Source organism: Lathamus discolor, chromosome 3 (genome assembly GCF_037157495.1).
Source record: "Lathamus discolor isolate bLatDis1 chromosome 3, bLatDis1.hap1, whole genome shotgun sequence".
In the NCBI taxonomy this organism is placed as follows: domain Eukaryota; kingdom Metazoa; phylum Chordata; class Aves; order Psittaciformes; family Psittacidae; genus Lathamus; species Lathamus discolor.
This window is the reverse complement of record NC_088886.1, coordinates 11,652,168-11,673,519: the sequence shown is the minus strand read 5'-3', so window position 1 is coordinate 11,673,519 and position 21,352 is coordinate 11,652,168. Positions and strand designations below refer to the sequence as shown.

Genomic DNA, 21,352 nt, shown 5'->3' with positions numbered 1-21,352 from the left:
GCTGCATCAAAAGGAGCGTGACCAGCAGGTCGAAGGAGGTGATCCTGCCCCTCTACTCTGCTCTTGTGAGACCTCACCTGGAGTATTGTGTGCAGTTCTGGTGTCCTCAACATAAAAAGGACATGGAACTGCTGGAACAAGTCCAGAGGAGGCCACGAGGATGATCAGGGGACTGGAGCACCTCCCATATGAAGACAGGCTGAGGAAGTTGGGGCTGTTCAGCCTGGAGAAGAGAAGGCTGCGTGGAGACCTCATAGCAGCCTTCCAGTACCTGAAGGGGGCCTATAGGGATGCTGGGGAGGGACTCTTCGTCAGGGACTGTAGTGACAGGACAAGGGGTAACGGGTTCAAACTTAAACAGGGGAAGTTTAAATTGGATATAAGGAGGAAGTTCTTTACTGTGAGGGTGGTGAGGCACTGGAATGGGTTGCCCAGGGAAGTTGTGAATGCTCCATCCCTGGCAGTGTTCAAGGCCAGGTTGGACAGAGCCTTGGGTGAGATGGTTTAGTGTGAGGTGTCCCTGCCCATGGCAGGGGGTTGGAGCTGGATGATCTTAAGGTGCTTTCCAACCCTAACTATTCTATGATTCTAAGATACAGCTACTACCAATGGTGGGAGAATCAAAGCGTGTCATGGGAAAACCTGTGCTGGACACGAGGAGCAGTGAGACCAGCACCTGTGCAGCCCAGCTGACTCTTCAGAATAAACCCTTACGGCAGCAGGAACGCAGCCAGGTAGACACGATTTAATTACAGTGACGTCAGTTCACAATGCAGGAGTCGGAGGTCCCTCTGGACATGGTACCCAGTGTGGTTCAGATGTTGAGCAGAGACTAGCAGAGGTCAAACTTGCTTGGGTTCCATCCATCCATGCTCCTGTTTTTCTTTCCTCTTGGTTTTAAACAAGCCTTCGCTTCCTTCCCAAGTGCTTCACACCCTCCCATGTGATTTCTTCCCCCAGTGCCCTGAGCTCTGGTGAGCACCATAAGCCATCAAGCTACATTGGGAGCAGCATATCCTGTCCCTCTCCTTCAGGACCTTAAGGTACATCCCAGCTGAGAAGAAACCGCAAGGGCACAGCATCAGGCAATGCTTTACACACACTGGGAATTCCAACAACGTTTCTCTTGGACTAGTAAAAGCCACATGGGCGAGATGGGATGCTGCACTTCCAAAAGAGCACTCAGCCTCTGTGCCTGACCACAGTCAACAACACACTTTGGGGGTTTTTCCTCAGATGATCTATCAGGTTCTCCTGCTGCCCACAGATACTGCTCCTGAAACACATGCCATCTGCAGGCTCATTGCCACCTTATTCCAGCTCAGTTATAGACTGAGGGTTGCACAATAACATACATCAGGAGAACCCACATCACATTCCCAAAGCGTTTACCTAGAGCAATGAGGAGCAAGTGACCAGTTTCAGCTACAGCACAACCACAAAAGACCAGGTTCTCCAGATGCCACCGCAGCCCAGATCCACTGCAGCAGTGGGCTATGATAACTGTTGCACTTCCCAGGGCAGGCACAGGGGACAACTTCCAGCTGAGAGGGTGAGGGCACTTCTGACCGGATCCTGACTTGGCCAGCAGACAGGGTCTGGGATCCTTATCTATAAGCTTCAAAAGGGTCTGGAAGATAAGGAGGGACCGACTGCCCTGTACAGTGTTAAAGCCTCTTCAAAACATCCTGCTGGTGCTCTGGGACTGATCGATAGCAATCAATTCCTGGCATCAGTGAGATTTTGCAAGTGCCTAGTATCTCCTGAATGGGGCCATTAGCACCTACAATCTCAAACTAATAGCCTGTAATGAAGGGATTTTACCTATGCTAATAGCAGGGCAGATGATAAACAGCAATTTCACTATCCATGTTCACCCGAGTGAGCGAACCTTCATCTTGCCACAGCAGAGGAGAGAGTACACAGGCAGAGATGACACTGGTACCCTGGGAAGTCGGCAATTAAGAGGGACAGGGAAGAAGCAAGGCACCTAAAGAGCCCAAGAAGGGCCAGGAATATGTATCTTTATCACAGTAAAGTAAATTACTAACATAGGCACGCTGTTCTGGCCTGACCAGGGCAGTCTCCAAGACAAAAGAACTAACTGAGCGCATTATATTGACTGAATCCAAGAACAAATGCATTTACCCTATCTTGTGATTTAAGAAGCTGAGTTTTGCCACTGGCTCTGGGGAAGCACATTTCCCTGGGAACTACATCCTCATACGACCTTTTAATGACCACGACATTTGAGCAACAACTGGAGTTTCCCCTCATTGCACCACCTCCCTCCCAAGTGGATACACTGATCCCTGATACAAGGGTTGTGCTCACACCGATGCTGCTTCCCCCTGGAGACCTACCAGGGATGGGCTCCTCTCCCCTCCCAAGGCCACGCACCCAGCAAGAGTTAACTTCATGGCTGGTTCCAGCTCCCGCTTTGTGGGTTTAATGCGCCTAGAGCTGTCGCAAGGGTGTTAAACTCCCACTCTTCCAGTTCAAAGGCAGCTTTGCAGAGCTGAGCAGTCTTAAAATGCACAGCTTTTCAGAAGTGTGACCTTTTCACAAGGTTTCCAACTCAGTAAAGATTTGTTTCCTCCCTCTGCAAGCACATAAGTAATGGTAGTCATGAAACACCTCCTCCAACAGCAGCAGGTAGGCGGGCCAGGCTCCCCACCGGCCTGGAAATGTCATGACTGGTTCCCCTTGGTTATTCCAACGCTGTTTCGGCAAGGCCTCAAGGGCACAGGAAGTCACCACACCATCATCAGGCGCCCAAGCCCTTGCACAGCAGTCTTGCACACCATTGCCTTGATTTCTCACAACAGAGAGGAGAGTTTCCAATGCACACCAGGCAGATAGGACACCAGTCCCCAGCCCTCACCCTATACACACTGCCAGGGCAGCCTCATTGATGGGATGCTGCTCCCACTCCTCCCCACCAAGACACTTGCAGTTCCAGTACTTTCCACATTGCAATCCAAGAATAAAAGCTATTGCTGGGCAAACAAAGCAAAGCCTCAGGCTGACAGGATGGACAGCTGCATTGCCATGCAAAGGGACTTTTCCATCCTAAATGCCTGCAAACCCACAAGCCCCCAAAGAGCCTTGGCACGAAACACTGTTCCTGGCTGCCATCCCTCTCCTTCCACCCTAAAGCAAGCAAAACCCCTGCGCACACCCTGCCTGCCCTTTTCCTCCTCTGCTTGCACTGCCTGGAAACCTCTTTCATCCCCACACAGATGGGGAGATCTAGAGAAAAACCAGAGGCTGGGTTTCACGCATCTGGGAACTGCCTCCATGTGCTACCTAGCAATGCATGAACCACTGAACCGCTCTGTCAGACAGCTCCCTTTCACGTGTCATTTATTTCCCTGCAAATGAGTTCAACATTTCATATTTGCCCTTTCTCCCCTGTTTATACAACAGCAATGTGGGGATGAACTGCCATTTCCTCCATGGCAGCAAGCCAGCTCTCAAAGGCTACCCAAACCCAACAAAGTCCACGCTCTGCAGATCCCCACCAAAACCAAAGCTCTGCATTCCCCCACCAAAACCAAAGCTCTGCATACCCCCACCAAAACAAAAGCTCTGCATACCCCCACCAAAACCAAAGCTCTGCATACCCCCACCAAAACCAAAGTTCTGCATACCCCCACCAAACCTACATAATGGTGTTCAGACTGGGCCACAAACCTTCATTGTTGCTATGTTACAACCAAGGACCTCCTTTCAAGATGCACCTTTCTTCCAGGTGCCCAAGTCATTACCACAACAGTGAACCCCGTGACGGGAGGGACTTGGTCCTACAGACATCCACCACTGCTCCCACAGCTCAGGAGACTTACGTTACCCTAAAATACCTGGGATTAGCAGTCTAAGCAGGCAAATCACATGCTCCTTAGGGCACTAGTCAAGTGCTGTAGGAACTGGCCTCAGCTCCAGGACCAGAGTGAAACTCTAGTACAGTTACACTGCTGAGAGTCACCAGCATGGACGTGCCAGGTATTTCCGAGCTAACCAACGGAACCCACCACCAATCCCAAAGTTTACAAACTCCTAAGCCAAGGCACTGTCAACAACACGGTTGACATTTGCAAAGAACACATTATTTTTACGCTGACAAAGCTTTTCCAAATGCAGGGCACGACATCACACAGGCCAAGTTTAGAGTTTAGGTTACGAGCTTCCCGGAAAAACTTTGGGCCAACCAAGGGGTAATTCCAGCCTTACACCAGACCTCATAATCGAGCCACGCATCTCCAAAGCAAACCTTGGCTAACCTGCATTTCAGCATTTTCCCTACCCATTGCGTGTTTACCGCACGGGTTTGTTTGGATGTGTTTTGCTCACGACTTGCTCTTTGGAGCAACTCCAAATCTGCCTCCCTCTTAAGTTGCGCTACAGTATAGTCATTCAAACTGATTGCAAACATCAGAAGCGAGGGTTGGTTTCTCTGTGCACACTAATTCTAGACTAGGTCACCAAACTATTTTCATAGTTATGTCAGCACTGTCTAGACAAACCATTAAAAACAGGATGCAATGATCATCAGAAATGCAACGTCAAGCTTGTGCCTAGAGATACTGTGGGAGCCATGGGGAGAGAAGAAAACGCCAAATCTGTCCCGTTCACATAGGTTGGCCAGAGCTGGCTCACTTTTTGTTTAAGTGGAACTTTACTAAAGCTCACCAGAAGAATATCTATTTAACTGCAATTTAAAATAGATAAGCTGACATCAACAAGCTTGGAGAACAGCAGGATCTTTTGAAAGACTCTCAATGCAACAAAACCCATCCAAAGCCGGCTCCTCTGCGCTACTGGATGCCCGCACCTTGCTACCAGCACCAGACCCTCACCATGAGGATAACCACCACATCACGATCTCCACGCCACCACGCAGAGTGCCTTGTGGCACGAGCCCCAGCACCTACACCAGGATTTGGCCCTTGACACTCGCCTTCAGCAACCAGTAGGCTCCCATCCTCACCACCAAAACCACAGCCTCTGCACCCACGGAGAGTTTCTCGCTAGCACTGCGCATCAGAAAGGCGGCTTCCCATTCCTTGCCACTTCTTGGCAGGGAACTCTTCCAAACTCCAAGAACACGAGCTGTAATCTTGGCAGAAAGGGACGTGCATATAAAAATCACCACTCTGTCAAAACAGGAAAATAATGCAGGAGCTGATCTGTGCACATTAATCCGCTGCAGTCATGAGGAGACAATTTCCCTAGAGTAAGTCATACATTAAAAGGAAAAAGGGGGGAAAAAAGGGGGAGGGGGAGAAAAAAAGATTAATGTGACTTTGAAATATCACAAGCACCGTTTATCTCCCTCCTGCCACCATAGGTTTCTTGTCTTTTTTATTTTTTCTCTTTTTTTCTTGTCTTTTTAATACAAAGAGCCTTAAAATTCACAGTGGGTACAGCCCCTCTGCCTCAGATGTGCAAACATGGGTGCGTTACGGCATAGCAAAAATAGCTAGCACCACCTCCTCCCTCAGCACACAACCTTAACGTTTCTATTAATTCAACGAAAACCCCACAACTAATTTCCAGGGGCACAACCTTCTAATCACACTCAGGGTCGATGCATGCTTCTCAGAGCTCCTACTTATGCTGGCAACCTGGTCACACACAAAGTTCAGTCCTTGGTACTCCTGTGCCGGCATGGAAGCTGAATGGAAAATATTGCTCCCTGGTATACATTTAGGAGCAGATACAGAGCTCAGGCCATGCCATAGGCATGACTAGAAATACAAGCAGGATTCATTTTCCAGGGCAGGACTAAAAGATTTTGCCAGTTAAATAAAATGAAAACAAATAAGGTTCAATCTATGTAACACAAAGAAGACAGATACGCTTTAAAGCGAGGTGAATTGTGCGAACTCAGCCTTTGGCAATCCTGAAACAAATGAGCTCACCAGTCCGTTTATATTCTCATTTTCCTTTTACACATATCCCATAGATCATAAATATACATTAATAACTGTAACAGTCAACGTTTACATTCGGCTGTAACATTTAGGATCAATACTCTTCAAATGACCTTTAATAGTAATGAGCTGCCATAACACTGTCTCGCGGACATTAAATTTTTATTAGAAATACTTTATTACAAAGGTTCAAACCTGTCTCCATGCACTTGTGCACCCATACAAATATTATCCGGCTATTTTATTTTCCTTGACAAAAATAAAAAGGCAGGTCTTCCAAGCTTTTGGAAAGAATGTGCAGTGTGGAAGCTTTAGGTATTTCACATTTTCAGACATGGGGTTTTGTTGTCTTTGTTGTCTTTTTAATCAGAGCCCATGAGCCAGGGGGTGGAAAATCATCCACTTTGAAAAGTGATAAATAGGCATTGTTCCCATGTGGCTTGAACAGGATGGGACTGAGCTCCCGATTATCATAAGCCCTCCTCCGTTCCAGGGGGTGGAGAAGGTGGGAGAAGCTGATACCCTGTGGACGTGGGACCCTGCATCACCTCCTGGCCCTGCACACCACCCATGCTCCCGAGCGATGCCAGCCAGAGGCTCAGCTCTGCTCCTGCCCCTGGTCCATGGGGGTGCTGATGGGGACCCCCATCAGAACAGATCCATCTTATACAGCTCCAGCCAACTGAAAACAACACAAAGATGCAGGGAAACAACAACAAAATGGAAAACAAGTCAAGATCCAGCCTCTCCTTAATTACTTTTTTAATGACTAGTCAAGTTCAAAGTCAGATCACGTGCACGTTTCCCTGCCTATTTTAAGAATTCAAAATTCACAGAATGGGGGGCTTGTAGCAATCTATTTCTTCAGTTGCAGGTCTTGGACTCAAGCTATAGGGAAATCTGATTTTAGCAGAACAATGAAACCGAGCGTATGGAGGTGAAGTCAAACAAAGGAAACACAGGGTGGGAAGAAAAATACTTCTCTGCATTGTTATTAGATGCCACCTTTAAGAGCTGCAAATTAAACACATTCAAGGCAGCACCATATATTGCGGTTAATGTCCTTTGAACAACCTGCCTTGGCTCAGCACAGGCACCAGGCTGCTACAAGGAGCCAGACCTGACTGGGAGGGCAGCACAAGCACATTCCCGCATTTCAGTCTGAATTTCTTGGGATTCTTGGCTCAAAAGAAACATTTCATTTTGCCTCTTTTTCATGCTGACCTAGAGCTTAATCTCTAAAAAAAAAAAAAAAAAAAGACATTTTGTGATTTCCAAGCCACTTCCTAAACAGCAGAGATCAAATTGGCGGGGGCACCCCTGTAAAAGCACTGGAAAGAGGCAGAAAAGCTGATCAGTCAACACTTGCACACCTTAACCCCGTGATTTTTAGGGAGATGCTCTGAAACCACAGCAAGTATCTTCCCAAATCCTTTGGGGAGGATCCTCTTTTCTGATGGTGATACCAGGAGCCAGCATGCACTCTGTCAGCAGCACCCCCATCCCGTCTCTCAACAGAAGGCAAACAGCATCTCCCCACCTTCCCAAACCCCTCATCTGGGTCAGGGTAGCGGCTGCCCCTCACTGCAATCCCCATTTCTCCCATGGGCTCCTGCATCGGCTCATTAGGGTGGAGAAAGGCTCCAGCACATCATCTCTGTGGGCTTGTCCAGGGCTGATCCGAGGCGGGTAATTCCCACTGCTTAATGACCCGAGACCAGCCGAGGCGGAGGCAAATGGGAAAGGGAATCTTCTCATTTGTTACCCTTCCCCACATCCCGATAAAAAGAATGATTACACTTTTAAGTTCGAACAATTCCCTGCAGTTGTAGCCATGTCATATCTAGATTGTCTAATTTACATGCATATTCATAATCCCTGTGTATTTAATTAAATTCTTCAATCCCTGGAGTGTCTTTCCTAAACAATAGTAATTTATCTTGCACAGATAAGGGTGCCCTCGATTTATTCCACTCTGTAGCTAACAGCATTTCCTTCTGATCAAGGCTAGGAAGCAAACTTGAACAGAGGGAATCTTTAAATATATTTAAATTGCAAGATTAGGCTACTTCTCTTTCTTTCCCTCTCACCCCAAGTTACCCTTTTAAATAATAACACTTTCTCCTGAGCTCCAAGGAAAGACCTGGCTTCCTGATAACAGTTTCATGATCCAAATGCAAAAACACTGCCCAAAACCTATGTTGCAAAGAGATCTCCTAAGCCTGGCATCACGAGTCACCAAGCAGCAGGGGCTGCAATCAGCATGGTCCACAGGGCATCCTCTGCACGCACCTTCTTTCACTGCAGGCAACAAACTCTTCCATTGCAGCCCACAGCAGACAAGGCCCATGTTAAAAAGTCACAGCCAGAAGATGAAGAGAACTTCATCTTTCCAGCAAATATCCCTACACCAGGAGTCATTCCTCAATGGATAATGTTTGGCACCTCAGAGAGGGCCAGGCAACGCACCAAACATGCCAAGATGAGGCAGCCCTTCAGAGAGACGCCACCACCTCCAGACTGCTAAACGTGTTCAAGTACTACCATGGGGAATTTAACTCGGCCTACAATTAGAGAGGCACTAAAATATTCAGTAAAGCCAAACTGATGAAAAGATCATGATGGGGAAGAGAAGAATCTAGCGTTACAGCATGTTTTTCAAATACACATTTCTCTCACCATGTTAAATCCACAGCTCTTAAAAGCCTCACACCCTCTCCCAAACCTCAGCCTGTCACTCCCTCAGCCCAAACCTCCCAAAACAGGCTCCAGGATGGCGTCAAAACAGGGTGGAGAAGTGCTGGTGTCTCCAAAATCCTCTTCAGCCCCACCAGCTCCACGTCACTGCTGCCTCCCAGAGCAGTGCCATGGTCCCTGCCAGGGAGCGGCCATCCCGCTGCCAACACAGAAAGGATGCTACGCCCCAAGGAGACATGGGGATAATCCCAATGCTGCAGGAGATGTGGGACCAGGCTGCTGTCACAAACCATCTCCTTCTGCTTCCACATTTCAGTCAAGGACCATGGCAGGCCTTCGGTTGGAGAGGCCACTCATAACCAGGGAAGCATCCCTCTGCTCCAGCTCTGTTTCTTAATCTCCTTCCCAAGCATCTGCTGCTGACCATGGCTGGACACAGGGGAACCCAGCCACTCTGTTCCCAACCAAGCCCTCTAAGCCTTTAGAGATGCTGTTACTATATATGAAAATAGGGTGAGGATCCTGCTGTCAGCTCCTTCCTGGGTTGCAGCATCACCCATGCCGCAGGCTCAACTCTAGGAAAGCCCTCAGGAATGGGACAGCTGGGACTGACGATGGTCAGGCTCTGAGTCACAGCTACTAAACCCACACTAGAGTAAACCAGTCTCCTCCTACCTGGGTGTCTCTGCACCCAGGACCCACAACCCCATCTTCCAGTTTCACACAGAATCACATCCACCAGGTTCTTCTCAGGGGCATCCCCACAGCCACAAGATGCCACCACTGCATCACAGCCATGGTTTAACAACCACAGCCCTAAGTTACAGTCTCTGGCTGACACCAGGAAGAGTTCCTACCCTTTAGTTAGTTGTTTCTCCTCTAATTCAATAACAGGAGAAGCAACGGACAAACACCAAGAAGCAATGGAGCTGAACTTTGCACTGCCCTGAACAGTAAAGGTACTCAGGCAGCCATGCTGCCCGGTTAATGCTGGGCTCAGCACCTGGCAGAGCCTGCAGGACATCAAGGTCCTCCACCAGCAACATGGAGCCTGCCCGCCAATACAGCCTGCCATTGCCAAATCCTCTTCCCCAGGAATTCATAGCTGGATTCAGACATTCCCAGCCTGTTACTTATTTCAGTGCTTTCAGCTCTCGAGAGCACAGGGACATCCTGTCTTAAACCCGCCAAGCCTCATGCCAAGAGGACATCTGCTTGGAAGGCAGCCCCTCTGGCTGACCCAGCCCTGGAGGGCTGCCTTCCCGTCTCTGCAAGATCCCAAACATACCCTTGCACCCACAAAGCCAAGCCAGGTCGCAGCAGAGCCAGGAGCAAGAAGGGCCGCTCAGGCAAACCACAGCTCCCATTCCCACTTCTGAAGCTCTGCAAGACGTTTTAGACCTTGGAAACATTTTCTTGCTACTCAGGGCATTTTTAGGTTAATGGTTCATCAAACCTCACAGTCCAGGAAACCTTCGTGTGGCTCACCAGGGCGTGGGGGTGGCGATGGGTGGGGAGGGAAAAATGCCCTCTTAGGCACCAGTCCTTCCCACAGCACTTGAACTGCAGGCTCTGGGCTGAGCTAGGAGTCATCAGAAACAAGCCAAAAACCAGGCAGGCAGGCAACGGAAAGCCTCACCACTGGCTTCTGCCTCTTTTGGATACAGGGAACACAGGGAGCAAAGGAATCCCGAAGGAAAGCATCAATCTCCCATTCAGGATGCTCTTCAAAACACAGTGTCCCCACATGAGGAACCATGCGTGCTAAGCCCCTCTGCAAATCCCTGGAGAGGCTGGCACTAGGAGCACTGGGTGACAACAGCAGCAGAGGGAACCTGTGATGTCTGAACTCTCCATCCACCCAGGAGCAGGTCCCCAGTGAAACACAATTCTGATTCCCTGCACTGGCTTCATTTAGCTTGGTCCTTTCCACCTAAGCCTTATTTCACATGCATTGCTCAAGTGCAGAACAGAGCAGAGCATCGGTGGTTTTAGAAGAGCCCTCAGCTCCCTGAAGCTCACTCTTCTTGGAAAACGAGTGCTTTCAAGCAAATTTGGACAACACCCATGAAGTCATTCCCCCACATCACCCACCCCATTTTTACAGTGGAAGTCGAGAAGCTGAGCCATGGTTAGGAACATCTAATCATTCATCTTCATCCTGGCCAGGTTTTGTACGTTTTCAGTTTTCCAGAGCCTAACTAACAGCAGATTTTTATCACAACACAGACTGAAAGGCAACAGAGCAAAGTTTACCTCTGTTCCCTCTCCCAGCAAGCACAGCACCAGTTATAACACACTTCAGTTGCCCCTCAGGTTCCCCATGGGGAAGGCAGCCCACCGTGAGCCACCAGCAAATAACCTCCAGCTGAAGCAAGGCACAAGGCACGGGAATCTTTCAAAACACATCACTGTGCTGCATGTGGACACAGATGTTTGTGCTGTGCGAGGGCTGTGACTCAAAGTGGGCAGAGTGATGCACCTGAAGGTACCCACTCTTCCCATATGCCCCCAGTTATGTGGTTAGAGGTGACCAGAAACCATCTTTTCATAAGTAACCAGTAACTTCCAAATGAAAAAGCAAATACTTGCTCCCAGAACACCTCACCCGCATGGGAACAGCCTGACCTTGCCAATCACCTCCCCATCCGCACCGACCATAAAGCAGAAGAAAGCAAGGACGTGGTGCTCTTTGCCATTCACTGGGTGAGGTGATTTCAGAAGCCACTCTCCTTGTATCATAGAGGGCTGCAGGCAGGTTTTAACAGCAAGGTGTTATGTCCTGGCTCTGAAACCAGCAACCTCACAAACCCCTGTCTGAACATGCTCCTCCATCTCAAAAGAGCCATCTGCTATCTAGCACATCTGAAGGGGGTTTAGCTAAAAGAGCCTGAATTTTATGTAGTGGGATGAGGTCCATAGAGCAAAAGCTGACTGAGTCAAACTCAAGAGAAGTTAAGAGATGCAGAGAGCTCTAGGAAGGGGAGGCAGAGGACGTTTCCATGCCACCTAGGAGGTTCTGGAAAAGAGCAACTAGGCTAAGCTCCACTCTGCATCATTTCAGAGGGCATAAGTTTAAAAGCACTCCCACTGCTCATTCTTGGTCATCCTCACAAGCACCTGCTTTGCGCCTGTTGCTGGTGAGTAATATTTTCCACAGTGGGAAGCAAATGAACAGAAGCAGCACGCCAGAAGACTCCGAGTTCACCATCACAATTGATCACACATTGGTTCCTCTCAGCGAAACCTGCAGGAGCTTTTATGGTCCAACCTCATCATGAGCTGGGGTCAGAAGAGCACACTTCCAACTCACCGCCTTTCAAAGAAGGTATCTGCTTAAAACAGGCACTCTCTTCTCACCCATCTTCTAGTCTCCAGAAGGTATTTTCTAATGCTACAGGCCAAGCGACACAGCAGGAGCTATTATGAGAAGAGGCAGCTGGGGACCATACCAGGCACTGGAGCCCTCTGAGTGAGCTAGAGGCCTCTCTCAGTGATGCCAGCTGACCTTAGAGACAGCCAAGACTTGGACTGAGAACCTGCTGAGACCCCCAGGCTCTCAGTTCAAGTCTTCAGAGAGCTTTCCAATGCAGCCTTATGTTTCCAAAGTGGATTTTACAGCCTGATGTTTTAACTTTGAGGCTGGATGCCCCTTGCTTTAGCAAGTACGTCAAATATGGCCAGTGCACAGCTTATGTATCAAATAAGGCAGGCTTAGAAGAAGGGAGATTCAAGAAGAAGAGCATACTTCCCAACAGGAAAAGAAAAAAGAAATACAAGCTTTACCTCAAAATGTAACAGACTGAGGGGACAAATTAAAAAGGGAAACCATAAAATGCTTGCCCAACTCCTTTTTTTGATTCTTACATCTGCTGCTTTACAGTAAAGTTTCATCGACTGTGTATAATTAGATATATGTTCCATGACTCTATTCTATAGAGATTTCTTTGAGACTTATCCATGCAGTTTTTAACCCCAAAGAAGTTTTAACTGGAATAAAGCTGCAGTAAGAGCAACACCTCACACATAAAGGTCTCGGAAATGCTGCAATGTGAGCAGGTCAAACTTTCAGCCTGTGGTCTGCAGAGCCATGTAAGGAAGGCAGCAGGAACACACCAGCTTATTGCTGCTCACCTTCAGCTCCCCACGTGGGGCCCAACAGCTCCAGGAACACTTTAAAGACCTGCAATTTGGAAATCGGATGCAAATCCCTAATCCAGAGCAGTTCACCAAGAGGCAGCAGTATCAACACTACATGGCGTTCCCATCACCGTGCCTGCTCTGGCTGCCTGGCTCACTTCACACTCCCGGATGGCTGAAGCGCTGCAGAGGGGTTGCAGCGCATAACGTGGCAGCCTTACCTAGAGAGGACCTGGGGACAGGTCATTCCTACACACTATGTTTGGACACCAAACTGCAATCAAAGGCTACCTATTGTCTCCCAACCCCCACCCCTTCTCTTCCTACAGCAATCCCAAACCACAGACACCAATGGCACCTCTCCCATCCAAGATGCTTGGCAGCTCTACTGAGCAACTTCACACTTCATGGATGCTCTTGTGCCAAAAGGCCAAGGCTACGTGATGTCCCCCGTCCAGCTCTCTGGATCACACTTTCAGGACTGAGCTACACTAGAAAGCTCAGGGCAAAGCTCAGCAGGTTTCCCAAGAACAACCCCACATTCATTTGGGCCCAGCTTCTCCTGCAAAACACAAAACATCCCTTTTGTCATTTGCTACGAAAAGGTAAAGCTTGCTTGGGTTTTCTTGCTCCATTAAATGGTTATTTCCTTAGAGATGGGAAACAGAACAGAGAGACAGAAGGCCACTAATTCCAGTGCTAAAAATGCAGCGGTCCAAACAGATACGAACACAGATCTGAAGAAGCTCAAGAGCAGCAGGTCCAGGACATGAACTTGACCCTGATACTCAAGAGCCAGCAGACAACCTCAGTGGGAGAAGTGGAGACCAGTATATGTGCAAAAGGGATACCCTTAATTTGGAATCACAATCCCACACTAATCGTTTTGGCACAAAGGAAATCTCAAACCCATTTAGGTCATGGTGCATCTCCTAAAACTTTAAAGTCATCTGCCAAATGCCATCGCACTTTGATGTTAAGCACTTAAAATGTGCACAAGAAGAGAAGGAAACTGTCTCCACTTACATGGGAAGGACCAAACACCTCATGCTTCACTAGGGTAGAGGAAAGAGCATCAAGCCTGCAAAGTACCCAAATATCCCATTCCCCTTTGGACCCAATGCAGTTCACACTCCTGGGAGAAGCCAAGCTGCCAGTATCTCCAGCAACCATGAGGAAAACCAAGGCGATAAGCAACAGCAGACATCCACCAGCCGAGCTAAGAGGATGAAGCATTTCTCTGGAAACAATCGGGTTCTCTAATAACAGGGCTGCAGCGGCAGCGTGAAAGGGAGGGAGGAGGAGCAGGCGGGGAGAAAGGGACTAGCTGGATATTTATCCCATCCTCATCTTTGTGTTATCAGTACCCCGGTATCAGCATTGTTCAAAATGGCTGCTTAGATGGTTGCCAGCAGCAACAACAGAATCGGTCCATCTGCTGGCATTCTCCCTAATCTATCTCAAACACTGGTCTTCTTTTTAAATGCACGCAAGGGAAAGAAGCGGGGGGAGAAAAAAAAAAAGTCTGCCTTGTACAAAGAAACAGAATCCTCCTATAACAGAGCCTTTTAACTAGATTTTATGCCACCCCTGTTTCCAGGACACACAGACAAAAGTTAATTTTACAATAAAAGAACCAGTGTAAGGTGCTTTTTTGTTATGAGATCAGAAAGCAAATGGAATTTGAATTGTCTGCAGTGGCATGTATCTGACAAAGATTAATTTAAACAGATATTGTCTCTGAAACCAAAGTCCATTGAACAGCTTCACAGCCTATCAACCATGCGAAAGCAGCTCCTTAGCAGCACTGCTGACTCCACCACTTTCTTTAAAAATGGCTTAACCTATTTCTTGTAAGATAAAAGGTCATATATAGTTCTATTTTACACACCCATAATAGCCAAAGCCACACCAAGCGAGGACAATCGGGAGAAAATAATAACGGGGGGGGGGAGTTTCCTCCCCCTTCACAGACAGATGCTTGACACTTGCTGGGTATTTTTCAAACCACACCGGTCGCGAGCGGCTGCAGCACCACCAAAATGTTTCGACATCCTTAGAACAGAATAAAAACCCCAGGGCCTCTGCAGGTCGCCAGTGCAGGATGGAGGAGCCCACCCGGGTGGGGATGCTGCAGCTCGCCACAAACGGCACAGGATGCTTCCTTCGCAGGGATATAAAGCCACAAGGATGCAGGGAGGCGCAGCCAGGCTGCTGGCTCACTTGGTCCTTGGGCCAAACAGGCAGGAGCAGGCAGCAGCATGCAGGAGGGGAGAAGCACTACTCATACACACAGGCACACCCCCCAGCCCCTCTCTAAACACTGGGGTATTATTTCTCCTTTTAATCACAAGAAACAGATCTGTGCATGCCATCAGCGGGCTGTGCGGATGGAGGCAGCTGCTCAGACTTCAATGGGACACACACACACACAGAGGGGAGAAAAAAAAGCTGCAGAAACCCAAATCCTGCAATTTCTTCCCTTTTTATTTCCAGTTTATACGGAGCACCGCAGGGAAAATGCTACCAGACAGCTTCAGAGCATTTGATACAGCAACGACCCAGCTTTGGGAGAAGAACGAAGGCAAAGCAAAATAAAAGATGACAGCCAAAAGCACTTTTAATATAGTTTCAGTACTTTCAAGAGAAAGCTTCTGTACACAGAGCAGCCAACGAACTGTTACCAAAATAAACACAACTGGCTTAAAAAAAACCCTAAAAGAACTCTTTCTGATGATAAAGAAAATCAAAAGAGACGAGAACCAGCAAGTGAGGCAGAAAATACATTTATTTGTCATCCTCCAGACGCACTGCTTTTAATTTGGCATCCAAAGCCATTGCAGTTCATTAATGCAAATTATATTTATCTCGGGAACCCATTTGTTGCTCTGCCACCCCTTTGACAGGGCACTCATCTTCATCAAGGCAGCCGAGCAGCCAGGGCACAGCACGTGGCACCTCCGGAGCTCCCTGCCTTTAACAACCACATAACACCAACACCGAGTATTGGCTATTACTGGCATCCTGAGCAGTCACCCACATGCCAACATCGGCTGAAGGATGGAGGCCAAGGCTACTGGACAGCATCCGGAGCGGAGGCACAGCCTGTCCTGACCTTGCCAAGGTCCCAGACACCAAGTCTCCAGCATTTCCATGGGGAATCCCGCTCTGCCGGCAGCTGCAGGGCACAGGCATCATCTCCAGGTGCAAGGACAGCAGCCAGGCAGATACCATGTCACATCCTGCTGCACGAACCTCAGTAAGGATTAGCAGCCCTCAGTCAAACGAGCTGGGTGGTATAGGTGCAGGCAGCTCATTACGGGTACCCAGCAATGAGGGAGGCACCCAAGGGGGACACAGACCCCCCTCTCCCATTTCAACCCAGCGGTGACAGCAGTAGGACATTTGTAAGATGACAAGCTGGACAAACGTATCCACGTGCAACCTTTCCAAGCTGGCATCCCAGCAGATCTGCCTCCTGCGCGCATTCATGGCTTTGTTTTTAATGTGAGAAGTAAGATTGCGTCCAGTTCCGAGAGCCTCACTACAAGAGAGATGCTGAGTTGCTGGAGCAGGTCCAGAGAAGAGCAGTGAAGGAGGCTTAACGGAGACCTCTCTACAACTACCTGAAAGGAGGATGGAGAGAGGAGGTGGCTGGTCTCCTCTCCCAAGTAACAAGTGACAGGACAAGAGGTAACGGCCTCAGTCTGTGCCAGGGGAGGTTTACACTGCATATTAATGGGTATTTTGACCCGGTGGTCAGGCATTGGAACGGGCTGCCCAGGGCAGTGGTGGAATCACCGTCCCTGGAAGTGTTCAAAAAACCACGTAGATGAGGCCCTCAGTGACACGGTTTAGTGCTAATGCACACGGCAGTGCTAATGCAAATGGTTGGACTCGATGATCTTCAAGGTCTTTTCCTAAATAATTCTACAGAGAAAAAAAAAAAAAAGAAGTGCACCTAGAAAGCAAGATGTGACACAAAAAAAGCCCATGATTTTATTAATTTGTGCATTACTGTAAATGCACCATTTTACAAGGCCTAACCCCAATCCTGCACAAAGTCCTAAGCCGTAAGCTTGAGACAAAAAAGCAAATGCTCTTAAAACGCAGCTAGAAAATCCATTTGGAGAGCTGCACGGTGGTGGTGTGCACAGGTGACTCCTCGGCATTTAATAAAACACTCCCTGCACCAAGTGCAATCTATTCATATTTAAACATCAGGGTAAAAAAAAAAGCCATTAAAATCTGAATTTTCACTCCTGCGACTTTCATTGTGAACCCATGAAGATGCTTTCCCACACACATCCCCCAAGAAGTGTTTTGCAGAACCTGTGTCTCTCTGTGAGATGTTACCGGGCCCCTTCCCAAGTCTTGTTGCAAAGGCACAAGTCAGGGCTCAAGTCCGTACATCAAACCCTCTCTTACGGACACCAGGAAAAAAACAAAATGGGGCTCAGTCCTGCTCTTCCAAGCATGGAGGAAGCATCTCTGAGGCTTTGCCAGCTCTGCAGGCAGTCAGGGAGAACTCCCCACCACTATCCCACATCCCGGCTCCATCCAGAAGGTAGACTTGCCTTACAACACTTATTAATGTAGCTAAGGTTTGGTGTCCTTTGAGTTCTTATTTTCATCGGAAATTTCATCAATTTCTATCGATACTAGGGAAAGCCAAAACTAAGTAGAGGCAGGAACGAGTTATGAGAGGAGCTGCTTTCCTCCCCTCCTCTCATTCCCAGACAACCAGGAGTATGACAGCCCCATGACATAACCTCCCCAAAACATTATCAAATATAAGGCAGGACATACTGTAAGTTCATTTTAATACCCTCAAGATAGCTATTCCGTATCTCCAGCTACTTGCAGAATAAAATCACCAATATCAGCCACAGACAGGGAGCTCCATAGAGAAACACAGGTTCAACCATCACCTGCCTCCTGCTGAGCAAAGCAGCAGGGGAACCCAGCACCCACCTTCCCAGGTCTCCAACAAACCTCATCCACCACCCCATCAGAAGAAACAAGCACTGCTAAAAGACAGGGAGCAAATGAAGGCTCCTTCTCCCACTGCTCGGCTGCCTTGAGAAAGTGAAGAGATGCTGCTCCTCCCAAAATCCCTACAGGGGCTACTCCAGTGATGGAGAAACTCGCATGGCCACTAAACACAGAGCTGCCCATGCCGCCTAAATGCAAAACCCCTAAAAACTGAATGCGAGCACAAAGTTGACCATGCTATTCATATGGGCTAACCCCAGATGGGAGCAGGTCTCCTGCTGGGAAAGGGGAGCAGGACATAACCTCAAAACCACCAAAGGCTTGTCACCTCCCCATGGACCAAGTCCTCCTCCAGGGCTAGGCTCACATACGCGCCAAGGAAACACATCAGCCCACAAATTCTTTCTCCCACCCTAAAGCTAAAGGTTTTTTTCTTTTCGTAATCTATATGTATCCAAGGAAAACGAAAAGCTGACACACCACAAGAGATGATTCACAGCTGAATGTGACTTTACAGAGCTATTGCATAGACAAACTCATTTAAGCTTTCCAAAAGTCCTATCTGAGGTTAGAGGGACTAATCATAAAACATCGAACATCAAAGCGAGCGTCAAGTAACAGCGAAGCACATTCCCTCGCACAAAGCTTCAGAAACAAAGCACGCAGGCACATGTGGTTTATGTTATTGCGGTTTTAGCACAGTTACATGTTTCCTAAAAGATTCCCCCTAGATGTGGGCAAAATTAGAATCTGCTGTGAACGACACACGAGCTGGAAGTGGAGAAAAGCAGCTTCTTACCTGGGCTAAGCTTTATAAAGCACAGGTAAGCAGAGAACGAATTCCGACTGCCTGCGCGAGCCAGAAACCAGGACTTGTCACACTGAAAAACACTTCCAACCTACTTACTCTTAAAGCCAAACTTAAAGATTTCATCTCTTGTGCTTTATTTCCCAGGTCTCTAGCCTCTAAGCTGAGTTTTGCTTGAAGTAATTACCCACCTCATTAAAAGAGATGTCCCAGCTTCAGAGGGTCTGTTTAGACTCTTCAAAAAGACCCCATAGCCAATAAACAGATCCACTTTAAAAAAACCAGGGCAAAATTCCAGGTGTCAAAGCCCTGTCAGCTCTCCCGGCACTACCAGCAAGAAACCCTGGTGGTTTCCATCACCTCCAATCGCAGGTTCTGTAATACAGTCCCAGAACACGCTCAAAAACTATCTCACCTATGAGGGAACAGCAATAGACAGATCCTAAGTTTTAATGCCTGATGATCTCTGGTTTAATTATGTTAAGGAAAGAAAAAATAGAAGCGTAAAGGGTTTAATGCATATTTAAAGTGTTCAGTTTCCATCACGATAAGGCTAATGAACCTCTGCCAGGCCCTTTTATGTGGTTTAACGTATTTTAATATATATGGTAGGGTAAAGTGCTCTGCCCATAAAGAAAAATGAAGTTAAAATTAATTAGCAAATTGGAGACATGTTGTACAACAACCACCCCACCTGAAAACTGAGAGTATACAGAAGAACTAAATCCCTCAGCAGCACCCTGCCACAGGACACCAGGTTTCAACATGAAATAAATACATTTTGCGACCCATGGTATTCCTTTCAAACCTGCTCTTGCTGGATACAGCCTTAAACCTAGACCCAGGAAGAGAATGATCTTTACACAAAACAAAAGCAACCACAACCGGCCCTCAGAGCCCCATCAAAGTGTTTTCCCCCAAATAAACAGCTCTATAAAGCAGCACACCACATAGACTTTTAAAACCAACTGGATACAAATTTAGACTCTGCCCCATACCACAGCACAGGGGAGGGAAACCAAATGCTCACCTAAAAGTAAGCATTTTTAGAAAAAACTAAAATAAAATCTAAATGAAACTAAAAGGGGGAGCCAAAAGTAGTTTCAACCACGTTAAGAGCATAAGAACCCATTGGTATTTTTACCCCTGAAGCTGCATTTCAATAGGCATCATTACAAATATACACCACCAACAGAAGCTGAAAACCATACTGTTGCAAAAAGCTTCCAAATCAAAACTCTTGCACTTAAAACGCATTTGTAGGTATTATTTACAGGTAGCAGGCCTAGCTTAACCTCTGCCCGGGCAGAAGGCTGTTGAAGCAGGGTCAGAAAATCCCTTGTGCCTGGATGTCCAACTAGGAAAGCTGGACATCCATGGCTGACCTGCACAGCATCAGAGAAAATACTCAGAATTAACTGCTGGTCTGAAAAACACAGGCTCCCTCCAAGTGTTTACAAAGCCTCTGCATTCTAAAGCCCTGCTTCATTGTTGCTCTAACAGCAAAAGTAAATTCTGCCTATGTACTTATGGCTGGACTGCATACCTCCCCATTGGGGCACAAAGGCTTATCTGCAGGGAAGGAGCACACACACCATGGAGGTTCCTAAGAGGCTGGTTACAACGCAAAGAACAACACAAAGCTCGATGCTTCCTCTTACAAGGAATCACAGAAAGCAATGGGAAAGGAGAATTCCCACCTCAAACTGCCACGGACACTCGCCCACCCATTGGCAGCCGCGATGATGAGGCCAAACCACATTATGCCGTATTATACCATACTAGGGAGCGCAGGCGAGAAGCGTGAATTTGTTCTGCCAGATCACAGCCTACTGTCAAAATCCACCAAAGGCCTTTTCTCTCTCCCAAAACCCAAGAGATAATGGTGTAAAAACTTTTGTTCATAAATATTTATGCGAGCGAACTTGTTAAAAATTAACCGCTGTCGTTAAAGGTTTTGTATCCTTTAGGATTCCCGGCATGCAGTGCAGTCGCATGCTTTATATTAAGCCTGGCATTTCTGCATTCCTTTCCTGCATGCTTTTGTCATTTGTCTAAAAATTAAAAGGGAAAAAAAACCCACACACCACACACACACAAAGACGGGATCTGTACACATAATAATAAAGCAGTTTTTAAGAAGACAAAGATGCCTGTGTTCAACATCCAAGATCTTTCTTTGAGCAAGGGGAAAAAAAAAATTCCATTTAATGACTCCAGTGAGATCAGGGTTTAAGCCTCGTTTAAGTTTTACTAAGCATGAAGGAATTATTGGTTGATAATGTGGCATATATGTTTTTCCTCAGACCTGCCAGCTTTGTGAGCACGAAGGAGCTGAAGCCCGAAGCAGTTTATCCCCATGGGTACAACCCTCACCCCTCCACACCATCTTCCATCTCCAGAAGGTCATTCCTCTTGGATCTTGGCTTTCAATTTTTCAAAGAGATTTTTCCAACCACAGAGAGCAGGAATTTCACATCTGTACTATCCTTCTGGGTTTTTTTCTTTCACAGGTCTGAGTCAGAAACACAACTGTACAAACATCTGATCTTTATTAACAGCAAATCTCAACTGTGCAAGCCTCAGGTCGTGACGCCGGGAGCTGGCGGTGTCCATTAAAGGGATCCTTAGAGAGGAACAGTAGTTTTGATTTAGCGCCGGCGAGCATCAAGCAAGCCAGGGTTGGGGTTTTATTTTTTTTCCAAGACATAATGGTTCCCATATAAGCCAACAACCAAGTTCCTATCTTAACTGCAAACACACACACGCAGCCACA

General features: G+C 47.5%; 1 protein-coding gene across 1 annotated transcript in view; it reads right to left on the bottom strand.

The window, feature by feature from the left end:
- Positions 1-21,352, bottom strand: part of ZSWIM5 (zinc finger SWIM-type containing 5) — a 101,226-nt gene that overhangs the window by 76,885 nt on the left and 2,989 nt on the right. The gene's annotated exons all lie outside the window — the stretch shown is intronic.